Source organism: Pezoporus flaviventris, unplaced genomic scaffold, assembly GCF_033815535.1.
Source record: "Pezoporus flaviventris isolate CSIRO_AGI_PZ_B2104156 unplaced genomic scaffold, CSIRO_AGI_Pfla_v1 ptg000040l, whole genome shotgun sequence".
NCBI classification, from domain to species: domain Eukaryota; kingdom Metazoa; phylum Chordata; class Aves; order Psittaciformes; family Psittacidae; genus Pezoporus; species Pezoporus flaviventris.
The window spans coordinates 4807850-4822618 of NW_026892588.1; the positions used below are offsets into that span (position 1 = coordinate 4807850).

General features: G+C 41.7%; 1 protein-coding gene across 1 annotated transcript in view; it reads left to right on the top strand.

The window, feature by feature from the left end:
• The window catches only part of HFM1 (helicase for meiosis 1), a 109663-nt gene that overhangs the window by 67297 nt on the left and 27597 nt on the right, over window positions 1-14769 (top strand). The window lies entirely within an intron of this gene.

Below are 14769 nucleotides of genomic sequence, written 5' to 3' on the forward strand. Positions count from 1 at the left end.
CTATTCATAAGTGGAATACTTTTAAAAGTACTCTCAGTCTTACGTTGATTGGGTTAAATGACTTGCTGATTAAGACATCTACATGAAACATTAAAACACCATTATCTAGCTCCTGTCAAGATTCAGAATCGAGATTCTCTTTTGCACAGAGTAAGTAACAGCCATTCTGCTGTTTTAAAGCAGAATATAAACATAATAAAGAGATATATTTGAATGACAATTCATACATAACTTCTGAAAAAGGAATTTTAATATGCTTGGGATGGAATTAGATACATCTGATACATTAGCAGATAGACTGGAGTGCTTCCTGAGACTGTTCAGATATTGCTGCTTTTGCTGAAATTCCCAAAATGAAACTACTCTGCCAACTATTTCTGCTCTTGCAGATACCCCATTTTTACTTTATGAATTACGTCCATGGTGTAACTATAAATACACTTCTAAAGCCTTACCTTAGTCCATTTCCACACAGTGACCTATGAACGCCTTATTGGAAACCAGAGCCAAGGGCTGTGAAACTGGGACAAGTTTTAAAAATGAACATTACAATTGTTCTAAGTTTCTTCATTCTTTCTTTTGTCTGAGAACCCTCTACCCAGCATGCATTTCAGGATACTGAAATAACCATCTTACAGTTATTTTAAATATGTAGATTTCTATTACTAGGAAAACTAGTGCTAGAATTTTATTTCTTTGAGCCTCGTTGAAAGCTCATTAAAGTCTTTGCAGCTATCTCACTGAGTTTATAATGAGACACTTTATGTTCCTCTGAGCTTCGCACTAAAAGCAGTAGTATTATAATACAAGATCTGCCTGCAAATCCCAAACCTAAGACAGTATTTTCTGAATGGGGTAATAGCAAATGAACTGCTGTTCAAAATAATTCAGCTGAGAGTTTAGGCAGGATGTGATGTGGAAATACTGGATAAACAAGAAAGTAGCAAAAGTTTTAATACAGCTTTGATCATTGCATGGAAGATACTTTTTGGTACTTCAGTGGTAATGGATGTGGCCTAGGAGATGCTTCTCCTCTGTTGGCATAGAGAGGGACAAGGAAGGATGCTGTAAAGAGGAATGTTACTGGGTAACAGAAGTTACATTGTAATAACCCCAGGTTGTAACTTGGTTTTTAATTTTTGTCAACTTCCCATATAGTGATTCGGTACAACCACAGAATCTGACAAATAACTTCTCAACATTGCATATTAACTTGAAGACTTCATAAAGCTGTCATGGTTTTATACAGGTTTTTTTCACCTCCTTTTCAGGATTCAGTTACAAAGATGTCTGTTTGCATGCCCTGAAGATACGTACTTATCTATACAGTACAATATACTCTAAAAAAAACCTTTTGTAGTTTTTTAAGCTTTATCTCTGATGTGAGAAAACTCAGCTATATTAATAGTTAATTGTCTTGATCAAACCCAAACTCTTTACAATTAAGAAACAAACAGAAGGTATGGCATATCAAACAGACTTTCTGCTGCTGTGATCTTACCTAAATACAGGCTCCTCAGTATTTCTACATTAATAGTAATAAAGTGCTCTTTTGCTTTCTTTGCTTCTTTTTAAAATATTATTATATTTTCCTGTACACAAACCTCTGGTGCTTTACAAACCAACATTGATAAAGAGTTACATAATTGTTTGTGTTAAGTATATGGACAAGGGGATGTATGTCCATCTAACTTAATGAACTTACAACTGCTGAGGTAGCAGTTGCCTACCAGGCAGAACAGTAAGGGGTTGTGGGGAAGGGAAGGCAGTTAGAAATCCTACCTGGTGTGTAGTTACGTACTTACACTGATACAGTGGCAAAGACATTGACAACTGAGAGATGCTGTTCATTTTTCAAGTGCATTTGCTTCTCAAGGCAAAGGTTTTTGGTGAAGATGTCTTCACTTGGATCTTTGTCCTGACTTCCACCTGGCCAGATGACTTTGAAACACAGAAGTTGTGGGATTTGGCTACTAAAACCTTTCCTTTTTGTGAGGATGTTGAAATGGTGTTCAGTTGAGGAAGGTGACTTTCCCTGTGTTATGCTACCTGTGTCCCTCCCTGGGACATGGAGAAGTCACAAATTCGAACATGGAGTATGCCTGAAAGGATTATTGTCACTAATTCTCCACATTAACATTGCTCAGGTCCCTAATATGTGCTGTAGATGTGGGTGTGAGCTTAACGCTAGTCACAGAGGTTGGTGTAGGGACAAGCAGGGTGTGACACAACTAGGAGACCAGAACATGGCACTCTACAAGTCTCATACCATTTCCTGCTCATCAGTAACACTTTGCCAGCACGAGACAGGCATGTGGTTGATAGTCATAGCTAGGCTTTTCCATGCCCTGTCTTCTACAGGGATACACTAAGGTTATCAGAGTGATACCTGAAACAAGGAACTTGAAATTACTATCTCGGTCTTCTCTCTGTCATTTTGGCACTATAATATGAACTGAATCATCAGTCTGGGTTAAGCAGAGCTACGATAATTTATGTCTGTTGTATCTAGGTCCTTTCCATCATCTGCTGAAGGTCAGGTTATTGCTACAGATTTCTTCCTCTTCCACTGAATTACAATGCATCAGCAGACTAAGGAAGAAATTTGTTACGGTTTTGTTGCTCATAGCATATTTTCGTATATTAATACTTCCTGTGCGTGATGCAAATGGCAACCCTCCAAGGCAATACATTGTTCTTAAGAGGGTCAGTGCTATGATATATGGTGGTGTTTTCCTATACTGATCTGCTTACTTCTTATCTTTGAATTATGTGAGACTTGAGTTCAGTAATACAGACATGAGAAGAGAGATGTCAGATCCTCCTGAAGGGAACAGAGATGTAGGCTTAACTATCATCTTTTTATTGTGGGATGAATTAGACCTAATGCAAGATAAAATGCAAGCATAAAGAGCAAGGTTAATTAATTACTACTGACAATCCAGTATTTGTTAATTGATAACATTTATTATGGTGGTTACCTGAGGAGCAGCTAAGAATGGAGACTCATGTGCCAGGCAGATAGTGCTGCCCCAACAGCTGCTTCTCTCTGCTCTGTGGTAGATGACAATAACACTCCTCAGTGGTGAGACCGAAAACAGGGGACAACTGTGGGAGGCTGGGTAAGAAGCTGCTTCCTCCTGACAAAAGCTGTGTTGTAACTGCTGGCGCAGGCCTGGCCAAGGGGAGCAGGACTAAGCAACAAACATGGGTGTTTTCGTCCTGGTGCCTGTGGACAGAAACCTAGCAATGGGAAAACGGTTGTCTTCATCATGTAATGTGGGAAATTCTCCTAGCTAGAAGTGCAACAGTTACAAAGGCAAATCACAGGGGCAAGTGGCAATATTTAGCCAGGGAGACCTTCTGAATATCCTTCTGTTGCAAAATATTTTATCTCGGGACTCAACCTTACCTTGGTTAAGGTTGTTAAAACAGGCATAGGTTTTAATGGCTAATGGGTTTAATTTTATCTATATTATTACTGTCATCTTACTGCAATTCTGCAAGTTTCATTGATGCTGACAAAGATGACTGGAATATCTTGATTTGTGGCAGAGACTAAATTCATATTATACATAAAATGCATTTTTGTTCTACCTGAAATATAGACAATACTAGAGAATCCTCTTTAATTATCACTGACAGCTGTATTTCAAAAGAGCCTGTGAAACAAGCAAGCCAAAAAACATGAATCAACAGCTCAAACAACAAAGAGTTAAGAAATTTTTCTTCTTTTAGATTTTTAGCGTTGAAATAAATCAAGCTGCTCCAATTCATTTCATTATTCTTCTAAAATTTAAATGGAAATAATGTTAGTTACTGTTTGTTGAAACAGACAGTGCACTGAGTTCCTAAATATGTTGAAACTGGTGAAATGAGTACTATATCTTTGTAGGAAAGGCCAAGAAACCAAAATATCTCTGTAGGGTGGAAATAAAAACTCTGTGGCAAATTGAGCAACAACACAGAGATACCTTTCACATCATGTTTATGGACCCTTGTTTTTGTAGTTACGAGAGTCTAAGGGCAAAGACAAGATGAATTTTGTAGGTAAAGGCAAGATGTTTTATTCAAACAACCATCTTAGCTGGAAAAAGAAAGCATTATGTCCTGTGTACTCAAAAACTCCTCTGCTTTCTCAATTTCTAATAGTGGATTGAAGAAAAAAATGCTACTTTTTCCTATAAACCCCATTTTTGTCTGAAATTCAGACATCAAGGAGCATTTCAATTTTGAAAATGTTATGGAAGACACAATTTTCTACCAAAGGCTACGATGCAAAGATGAGATCAAAGTAATAAATGGAGAGGGGAAATGGATGGGATAAATTCAATGTATCCATTACATGACAATCATACAGGCTTAAATTATTCTACAGCTCAGAACTATACAGTTTAATCTTTTATATGTTGGTGTTTCAGTTGCTATATATGGGATAAGCAGAATATTTTGTTATTGAAAGAAATGTGTCACCTGGAAATGAAACGTTCAGAAAATCATGCATATACTGGCTGTATTTCTGCAGTGAAGCTTTTAGCATAGAGCTAATGAAGTGCTTGGGGTCCTAGGGAATAAAAGGTGCTATATAAATGTAAGAAATTATCATTAAAAAGTTCTTCCCTCCAGGCATTTGGGATTTTGCTGTGTGTGTTACAAGGAGGCATTTGCAGTCTTTCATTCCAAATGCTTCAGCTTAGACCTGCTCCAACTCTCCCTCTGCAGCTTCAGCTACAAAAATGTTTATATGAAGAAACCATTTCTAAATGGGTTTCAGTTAATCATATTTTGCTGCCAACATGAAAGAGCCTGCCTTGGTTTAAGCTTTTTATAGCCATGTTGAAGACCAAGAGGAACTAGATACCGTTTCCTCAAGAGGTTTTCAAATGCTGTTTTAATCATTATTAGGCCTTGTCTGCATTGGTGGATACAGGATATTGGTGGAATACAGGACACCGCCAGAATTCCTGGAAACAAAAAGCCAGCTGAGCAGTATCTGGCTTCATTTTCAGAACTCATGTTGTATGGTCCTTTACTGGTCACATACTTTCTTTCACAATCTTCTATTTCATGCACTCCAGTTTTGTGTCATTTTGTATGTATTTCTCAAGTCTTCCTAATCCAATATGCAGCCTTTAAGATTGTCTACTACCTTTCACATATTATGAGCCTAAATGGCAAAACTGGTGAAATTAGGAATCAAAACGAGTTCTGACACCACTAGACGTAATCCTTTACCACACTGTCATTTTTTTGGAACACTGTAGCTATGTGCTCCATGAACTCACACCAAATGTGGATTTTAATTTGGATCCACGCACTCTGTGGATCATAAGCATTTTTTTGAGTCTACTACTGCTTATGGAACTGGGCCTTTTAGCTCAAGTAGTAAGGTGAGGGATTAAACTAAGGTATCTTTAAACTCTTAATAAGATTGTGAGATTTGGCAGCATTAGAACTAAAGTTCATATTTCTTTATGCTGAGCATTTTACTTTTTTACTTGTTTAGAAACAGATGTGAAATATCATAAACCACTGCATTTTCTTCTGTAAGTTAATGCTTTTGTAGAATTTGGTGGTTTCCTTCAACTATTAATTGCAGAACTGAAGGAAGAATTGTTGCATAAAAATAATCTTCTGGGGGACAAAATATATGTAAGCTTGATGAGCTTTAAAATGATTTGGTATAGTAAAATGATATTCAGGAAGAAGTATAGGGGTAGAATTAATATTTGCAGTTTCTGTTGTTTGCATTTTGGCTAGGATGGAGCACATATGACCAAAAACCTTAGAAGAAATCTGTGCATTGCATGAAGTGATAATCTTTCTTGTGTTTAATTAAGTGCAGTGCAAACCTGTCCATATGTGCTCCAAAATACCAGAACTTGATTTTACAAATGTATCTTTTCAGAAAACAAGCTTAATTCTCAGAAGAATAACATTAGCACTCATTAGGGGATTGAGTGCGTTAGGGTACTGTTAATGAAATTCATAGCCTTTTGCCTATGGGCTATCAGTTTGAATTCAGTCAAACTCAATGGAGATTAAAAACTGGCCTATTTAATGGCCTTTTAGTCATCTCTAATGAGATGAGTTTGGTGGGTCTCAGTTGCATTACATAAACCATTCACACCACCTTTTCCTAACTAGAAAGCTCTCCAGAGAAACCCAAGTATTTCATGGATTGTGGGGAAAATTAATATCTGATACCATGAAAATAAATGAACCAAGAAACAAAGAAAAGAAAAAGCTGTGATTCAGACTAACAAAGACATTATTTTTCCGTGTGGAATTTATAGTTCAGTATAAAGTTTGTAAGTTAACAAATTACCTGAGCATGTGACATACATTGCTATACAGCTATACAGAATGTATCATGACAGGGACTCCCAAAGGAGATATCTACACCTGTGCCTAAGATCACACAAACACATGAAATGTTTAAATGTCTCTGGGATTTATGTCTATCAGGAAAAACCAGGATCAGAATAGCTATCTGGATCGTAACCGCAGTTATGATGCTGGAAACAGTGATTACCTGCTCTGCCGCCATTATCTCACAGCAGAGCAAATGCTTCTAAACTTTTCTTAGGGATATTTAACTTAGTCTTAAAAATACATTAATGATGTTTCCAGAACCCTCTAGAGGATATACTCCATCCACTTATCCATGTCATACAAAAACTTTTCCTTATGTCTAACCTGAATTTCTTTCAATTAATTTTTGCCCCCTCTGCAGTGCTTTGAGAACAAGGTCTTACTCTCCCCATACTCTTTTCTTCTCTGGACTAAAAAACCTCAAGCATGCCTATTCTCAATTAGGGTCATGTCTTTTAAAAACATTGTTATTTTTTTCCCCTTCCATGTATTCCCTTCTGTTGGACTTTTATGAAAGCAATTTTTCTGGAAATGCAGAGCCCAAACAGAATCTTACAGATGAGACTTTACCAGTATTAAGTAAGAGAAGAACTTCTCCGTATGTCCTAGATATAACAGCTCAGTTTACACATCTCTCCTGTACTGCAGCTTTTTTCCACAATGGTGTGACATTGTTGATGCATGTTCAGTTTGTTATGTATTCTGATTCCCATTCCTTTTTCTGAAGACCTGGTGTTTATTTGTCTGTTCCCAGTCTTGCCATTGTGCAATTGTTATTTTCCTGCTTAAATGTTGAAGTTGGCACTTGTAGTTATTCCATTACATCCTATTTCTGCAACCAGTTTGTCAGGAGCATTTTGAATTCTTTTCTTGTCTTGTGACATGCTTCCAGCTCTGCTGGTCTGGAATTCCTGCCAGAGCCCTTCAATGTAAACTGTACTTTGTCATTCACACCATTAGATTTGGTACCAAACTCCAGACATACCCACCTCCAAGGAACTGTATTTGCTATATCCTGTTGTTTGTCACAATGAAGCACTGCTGATGTAGTTTTGCGTAGTCATTTCATTACGCTATGTCTTTTGCTTGCTCAATTAAGAGTTCTCTGAGATGGTGTCAAAAGCCTTACCTAAGTCAAGCCACAACAGATACTGCTACTCCCATCCAAGGCCTGTTACACTATCACAGTGTGACAGGATGAGTGTGGCTTGATGTGATTTTCTTGACAAATCCATGTTGGCTGTTAACTTACCACTTCATTAGCTACTATGTATTTAAAGATGTGCGATTATTTGCTTCATTCCTTTTCTGGGAATAGAGGCTGGAATGATTGACAGCTCCTGGCTCTACCTATTCCCCCCTTTTGAATTCTATGTGCCGTGTTTCTCCTTTTCCGCTCTCCTGAAATCTCAGTTGTCTTTGAGTTCTTGGTGATGACTGCTCGCACCGCTGACTAGTGTGAAATCCTTCGAGCCCAGCAAATCAAGGAAAAAGATACAGTTTATCAGAGCAGTCTCTACACATTTTTTCCCTCAATCGGGGTTTGCCGTCAGTAACGTTAATAAAAAAAGCATCGAACGCTTCTCCTTTCCCGGTGTCCCCTTATGGCTTCCCCCCGCCCCGAGCGGACTGAGTGCCCAGCTCGCCTCCTGTCCGCTCTCCGGTTCCCTGTTCCCCTCCCGCACGGCTCTCCGGGCAGCCTGCCTCTCTCCGCGGCCTCTGCACAGCTCCCACGGCACCTGACCTAGTTCTGCACTCTGTGTGGGAAAGGTACTGCCCAGGGATGCTCCGGCAGCCGGCTCCCTACCGCGCGGGGGCGGGGACAGGAGGGCAGGGCAGGGCAGGCCGCGCCGGGCGGCACTTCCCTCTACCCCGGCGCCGCGCCGGTTCCGACCCGTCGAGGGCCGCGCTGTGGGCGCAGGCGCGCAGCTGTGACGGCCACCCGCCACCGGCGCGGGACGTACTCACGCATGCGTGCTACGCACCCTCCCCTTCCCCGGGACGCGTGTGCGTGCGGTATTCTCTGTGTGTGTTAGTTAGCGGTGTGGGCCGGGCAGCGTGCGCGGTGACGTCACTCCGCCGCGCGCACGACGTAACCCCGGCGTGACGCACACCCGCGAGCCCCGTGAGTTTCCCGTTATGCTGCTTCTATTCTTTTTACACCCCTCCCCTCCTCCCCCCGCCGGACGCCGGGAGTTGGGGGGGGGCGGGGAGGAGGAAGAAGGACGGGGGGCGCGAGCGGCATTGCGGCGGTGGCACGGGCTGTCTGCGGGCGGGGCGGGCCTGGGCCGCCCTAGCGGTGGTAGTCGGGGAGGGCGGCTCAAGGCCTCCATCCTGCCGCACCGGGGAACATGGCGGCCGCCTACCGGCCCGCTGCGGCACCGCCGCTCGGCCGCAGCCGCCCGCGCCGCGGTAAGTGGCCGGGATGTGGCGGCGCGGCCGAGGGTAGGGTGGGTGAGAGAGAGAGAGAGAGAGCGCGAGGCGCTTCCCGCCGCTGCTGCCATCCCTGCCCCGGCACTCTTCATCGACTCGCTCCGTACTCGCCGTCGTCCGTCGCCCCCTCCCCGAGCCGGCGAGCGGCCTTCCCGGTGCCCCGTCTGTGTAGGACACAAAGGGCCGTGCCGAGGAGGTTTTTGTTCAGTCACATGAAGCGGCGCAGCCAGTGAGCGCGGAGCTGGGAGGGGGAAGCGGGGCCGCCGCCATTGCCAGGCGCGGAGTTGTTGGGCAGCCCGGTGCCGCCGCGGCGGGGCCTAGGTCGCGGGGAGAGCCGCCCGGGGCCGGGCCGCCAGCAGCGCGGGGCCGCGGGGACCCAGGTAATGCCGCGCGTGTTGCAGCCGCGGCAGGAGGATGCTGTCGCCCCAGGGTGATGGCCAGGGTCACCCTGGGGGGCTCCGGGAGGCGTCGGTCCCTTCCCGTCGCCTGCCCCGATGTGTCAGGGCGGCACGGCGGGTCATGCTGGGCGGACCTAGGCTCTGTTGCTCGCCGCTTCGCTGCCGTTGGCCTCGCTAGAGCGGCTTGTCACACGGTGCCAACCCGGGCTCACGGTCACCTCGGGAAGGGCTGCCTGCTGCTGTTCTGGGGCATGGGAAGCGTGCGGTGTACTCCCTCACCCTTCGTTCCCTTCCTTCTTGGCATGAAACAGGGCGGCTCTGAAGTGCACGGTAGTGTTAAAAACGGCTGGCAAGTTCCTCTCCCGCCGTAGGGCTGGCCGGTGTGCCCTACGTACCAGGGCAGTGCTGCTGCCTGTAGGACGCGCGGACCCGGTGCCGAGGTGCTTTACAACAGCGAAGGAAAAGTTAAGTGTTCAGGTATAGAAGCCATTTGTTCAGGCTCCCGTCTGCTTCAGGGTCTGGCGGGTTTTCTGGCAAAGTTCGTGTTACGCCAGGTTGCAGTGATGAGCATCGTCTTGACCAATGTCATTTGTCTGAAATCTGTACATTTTTTTCTTTCTTTTTACAGCTTATATGTAACCTTTAGTCTGCTGGAAATACTTGTGTTGCGGTAGTGTGGGCTGTAAACTGACAAGGTTGTAATGAAAACCGAGCATGTTATATCAAAATAGGTTTCTCTCAGTGTACACAACTCTGTCCCTTTAAGCAACATCTCATTGGCAGTGATATTCTGATTCCTGCCTCCCCTCCTTCCCTTTCTAGCACATAATTTAATTATGAAGATTGTGTCATGGAACTTAGATTTCAGGCACATATGGGGAATGAATGTGCACCAGATTTTAGAGTAAGAAGCCATTTCACATTGTATAAACTAATGAATTAACACATGGGACAAAGACACTTAAGAAGCTGATAAGCATCTCTGGAATTGTACCTTTTACTGAGAAGTTTCAGCAATATATTGGGTTTTTTTGTATAAGTGGCAAAATAATTTTTCATTCCCATTATAAAACAGATCTTTAAAGAGAAGATTCCTCACAGTTGAGTGTGAATTGCTTCAGCGTTCTGGTAACTTAATGTGATTCTTCTGCATAGAATTCTTCATTACCTGACTGGTGCAAGGCAGGTAATTTGAGGGCAGAATAAATGGACTGATTAGACAATGTAGAATAGATCTGGAAAGCTTTTAGTGGGTCACTTATATGCAGAGAAAATGCAGCAGATTTCTTATTGGAGAGGAGTTTAGAGTGTATGGAGGAGCAGCGCAGTGTAACAATCCTATTACACTGACTTACAGTCAGAGCTGATGCTGCAAACCTGTCCAGTGTAACTGCAGGGGATGTGGTGCAGAGTTATACAAGAATTGAAATTAATAATCTTCAGTGTGTTGTCTTAAAACAGTTTCTTCTGCTCTCAGGCATTTATTCAAATAGATTTATTTTTAATAATAAAATTACCCAAGGAGCAGGAGTTCTATGGAGTAAAAAGTTGCTCATGTCACCAAAGAAACTTTGCTTTTTAAAGATACTTTTGTTTTCTCTACTCTGTATGGTATCTTGTGTATATATAATTAAAATTATATCTTTGGCCAGTATTATTATATCAAAATCAGAGCTAAGGTGTACTACTATGACTCTTTTTTTTTTTTTTTCCCCTCCCAAAGTTCCATGAAGTCCAGAATCTTATTTTATACTGAACAGCACTAGAAGGAATGTGCCTAACAAAACGTGTATGAGAGTTCCTGAATGAATGCTAAAAGGGAATACTGCTGTCTTGAAATCTCAACAGGTGACCTCACTGGTGGGAGGAAAAGGCACAGATCACTGGGAGCATCCTTGTGAGGTTATTTACTACAGCAACAATTGATTGAAATGGGAGTATCAGCAATTGGATAAACAGGATGTTAAACAATAGGGCAATGCCTTCCACTTTAAAATAACAGTGCAGGCTGAAATTCAGTATGGACACTGAGTTCAAGGGTTGTCAGTGGGATTTCTTGTGGAATAGATGGTGCTTATACTTGCAAGTATTACCAGAACCTACTAGCACATATACTTTTTTTTTTTTTATTTGCACCTTTTGAAGTCACTTCTGGAGAAAACAGCACTGCAAAAGAGAATTAAATTCTCCATGGTAATAAAACACACACGTGCTCACACGCTGTTACTGATTTCAAACACTTTCAGGCTTTGTACCAATCTGCAAAAGATCTGAGAACTCCATACTGGAAGAAACACAGACTAGTGTCACTTGCTGTGAAGTTTCACCTGAAGTTGGTTTGAATTAAAGGTCTCTGAACAGTTGTTGACTGTCTGTGTGTGTCTGGCTAGGAAATAACTCACTTTCCACAAGTTTTTACATTTAAAACCAGCTTTTTGTAATCAACAGAGTTCCAGTGATGCAGCTTTTAGAGGACTGCCTTAAGATACTTGTTTTATTCCCTCTATTATTGTAATACCAAATGCACTTCACTAATGTTACAGTTATTTTAAGGCCGATTGAATTAGTTCCCTGGGTGCTCTGGGTTGTGAATGTACTGCACTGTGTATTCAGAGATGGGGAGGAAAATAATTTAATAAAATTAGGTTATATCTGAACAATTTTGCACTCACTTCAGTTGACTTTGAGACTGATTTCAGTTGTCATAGCCTCCAAAGCTCGATTCCGTCAGATGAAAATAGTGTCCACCCAACTTGAGAGTGTAAAGAAATCCCTGGTGAAATAAACCAAAACAAGTCTGTCTTCTCTAAAAATACGTCAGTTTATCTTCTTGAGCACTCTAAATATAAGCTGATTTTTGATAGTTAACATTTTTCCTTGGTGCTTCTTTTTTTTTCCCCCTGTGTAGAGGAAAACTTCATATAGCTACTGGAAGAAAAGCGTAAGCTACCTGAGGAAACTGTGAATGTTGGTCATTCTGGATGACATATGTAAAGATACTGCCTGGGTTAAAGGATTTCATGTGGTTGGTAGTATCAGGAAACAATATCCTTTTCATGCTTAATTAAAACCCGAACAAACAAAAAAATCCCATACACTTTTATGCCTGTATACATTGTGTCCCCTAAATCAAAACTGGTGTTAATGAGAACTGTTCACACAAGCAGTGATGGTGTAAAAATCCTGCCCATATTGTCCACAGAAATGTAGAAAAGCTTCTCTTTGATAGGCAGGGGTGTGCAGTGGTTGCTCAGGCTTTCCTGGTGGTGTAATGATGGACACAAACATGATGTGCCTCTACAGTACAGTCATACTGTGAGCTGTAGTCTGATTGATGCTCAAATCACAGCTGCCTGTCAGGAAAGACCATGTCATGAGTTTGCATAAAGTTCTGAGGTGTGTTTTTTCCTGGCTATGGGAAGGGACATGATAGTCATGGGTCAGTCATGTTACCTAGCTTGGGATGCGGTGTCAGGTAATGGGTGTTGTGTCTTGGTACGAAGGCTGCCCAGGTTTCTTGGGATTTTCTCGTAATTGGAGTCACCTCATTGAAGTAGAGCAAGCTTTTTTAAGTGTAAGGAACGGAAAAATCCAGAAGTGGGTTGCGCTTCATTTCTGTCCTTGTTCAACTCCACTCAGCAGCTGTTACGTTGACAAAACGTTGCAGCAACATCCTTATGTGTTGCCAATGAGGTTAAAGAGGGAGAAAGTGTCTTAACAGTGAGTACGCATTTTTTAGTTTTTGTTGCACTAAATCTTAACTCAGTATTTCTAAGTGAACTTGGTAATACAGACAAGTCTCAGTCCAGGAGATACCTCTGGCGTGGGAACTGCTGGTTTCAGATGTGACTAAATCCAGCTACTAGAAGTGGTTAATCTTTAGTTGACATTTATTGATTGATACTGAGTACTTAATCTTACATATGAGCGACTGGTTGAAGGATGATGGAATATTTAGTAATTCATTATTTCTTCAGACTTAATCCAGAGGATGCAAAGTTCATGCTCAAATCAGAATGAAGGTCAGATTGCTGGGCTTTGGAATATTTCAGGCCTACTGTTAGTGTGTGGTAACTTTTCATTATGCTGATCATTGCAAGTTAGATACTTGCCATACTGTTTAGGGTACGGTCTTACTCTATTCTGAGTGAAAATAAAAAACGTAGAAGTTGCAGTCTGAGATATTTGCAGTCAGAAGTTTTGTATATGTAAAGGGACATTATTTTGTGAGGATGGAGGGAATTGTAGGTGCTGTAGTGATTTGCCCAATTGCACCTGAAGACAAGAAGTGAGATGATTGTAACTTTCTTGGGCCAACTGCTAGCCTTTGTAAAGGTACTTTACACAGCAAAGTAATGGAACATAAGAAAAATAAGGTGTAAGGTGTATGTCTCGTATAATTAACCTTCTTTACAGGCTTTTACCTGATGTATCCTTTTTTAGTTTGAGTGGAAAAAAAAGAGGAGTTCCTTAACAAATGTAATCATTCTAATACTGAAAAGTAGTGATGAATCCCTCCTGCATGCCTGTTCACAGAACAGTAATTTGGTGCTTTGATAGCATGAGTTGTGTTTTATCCCATGTACTTTCCCACTGTGACTCTGACGGGGACAGGGATGGGTTTTCCACTCAAGATTTGCTTCCAGAAAAGGCAAATAACAGTAGGTCAGGGGACTACCATTGGAAAAATTGCTTACATCTGCTTCTAAAGCATGGCAGCTCTGAAGCTGCTCCTTGCCGCTGCTGGTAGGAAGTGGTAGATACCTGTTTCTTGTCTGGCTGCAGTCAGGGGGTGATGGGTAGTGGTTATGGTTTGGGTTTGGTTTGGTTTGCTGCTTTTCATTGAATATTCTGGTTGGTAGGTTATTATTAATAATATTATTATTATACTTCAGGTTTTGTTGTCTTGAGTGGCTGTCTTCTGAATAGTTCTGTTTGCTTCTGATGCTGCTCAGCTCTCCTAGGAATACTCTGTGATGTAATTCTTCATAACTACTTTTTGAGAAAGTCCTTAATGTTTGTAATACTTGCTGCTGATACTTTCTCAATCTTCATTGTAGACTTGTGCAACAGTTTTGTGGCTGTAGAGTTTCAAAAACTGTCTCTTAATATTAACTTTATTTTCCATATTTCTCTTTTTCAGTCAGAAGAGTGAGGAACTTCACAGAATTTGTATCTTAAAATTAGGCTTCAGCAAAACAGTGGTTGTAGTTATTGAAGTGTTTATTGTGTTTGTAATGATTTAGTTTGCAAAGAAACTGTATTCTTATAGATGTTCTTAGGAGCCTTCACCGGAGACACCAGATTCTGTGTTCCCTTGTGATAATTGGTGGGGAGGAAGGAGAAAGGGAAATTTTTTGTTGTTACTTTTAGTTGGTTTGGTATTAGAAATGATATTTTCAAGAGGACAGCCTTTGCCTGAAAAATGCCAATATAAATAAATCTGTTTCTTCACACAGAAGTGCTGCTTTTTGTTGTCTAATACCATAGTTGTTTTGAGTGTATCTTCTGTGAGAAAGTCTTGATTGTATGTGCTGTCACAGGGAATGGGAAGTGACAGTTC